The 798-nt window shown below is 39.1% G+C and overlaps 1 protein-coding gene across 6 annotated transcripts in view; it reads right to left on the bottom strand.

Annotated features, from left to right (window-relative positions):
• The window catches only part of ALDH18A1 (aldehyde dehydrogenase 18 family member A1), a 38,693-nt gene that overhangs the window by 5,496 nt on the left and 32,399 nt on the right, over window positions 1-798 (bottom strand). The gene's annotated exons all lie outside the window — the stretch shown is intronic.

Raw genomic sequence — 798 nt, 5'->3', positions numbered from 1 at the left:
CTGTAGGAAACACCCAAGAGAAAGGCAGTTAATCCTCTGATGGTCACTTCATACTAAATGTTTTTGCACCTCTAAGTAAAAAAGCTACCTGCCCTTCAGGGACCTGCCATTCTCTGCTCCTCTCCAAATACCAGTTCCATTTACCTGATAGAGAAGCTCAAGGAGATTAACTATTGCATTATAAATTGTAATGTTTATACTTCTGGGTGCTACAGTTACTTTCAGAAAGAAAGATGCAAGAGAGGCATCTCTTACATTGCTCTTAGACTGATCTAAGGGCATAATCCTTAAAAAAAGGAAAAAAGCTAAACTACTAAAGATGATGATCTTACATCCTTTTTTATCACATTGAGGGGATACTGGAAGACCTTAACTAGAATTTTTCAGTCACACGGAACACTGTTCCAGTTGACACAGTAATAAAATGTAGTGAAGACTTCTGATTTTCTACTTCGTCAAGGAATGTTTCCCTTGTCTTCTGGAATTCACAGAAGGTGCATTTCATCAGTTGAAACACAGTTTGGTTCCTTGCCCTTCATTCCTTAACACTGCAGGACTGGCACACTGGACAGCATCTCAGTCTGCCTAGCAGGACTGAAGCATTGCATTCCTTACAGCATCATTAGAAAGAGAAACAAAAGGAAAGCTGTTCAGCAGTTTCACATCCCGTATTGCATTGTTCTATCAATATATGCATGCAGCACACTTTATTGCAATTGAACAGAGCTTCAAAGGATTCAAAAATTCTTTGTGTGGATGAAATTTCTAGGCTTCAACCTTTTGTACGGTACCTTTCCT

The sequence above is a fragment of the Poecile atricapillus genome, chromosome 6 (genome assembly GCF_030490865.1).
Source record: "Poecile atricapillus isolate bPoeAtr1 chromosome 6, bPoeAtr1.hap1, whole genome shotgun sequence".
NCBI lineage: Eukaryota > Metazoa > Chordata > Aves > Passeriformes > Paridae > Poecile > Poecile atricapillus.
Note: the sequence above shows the minus strand (reverse complement) of the source record. Positions and strands in the feature narration are given on the sequence as shown.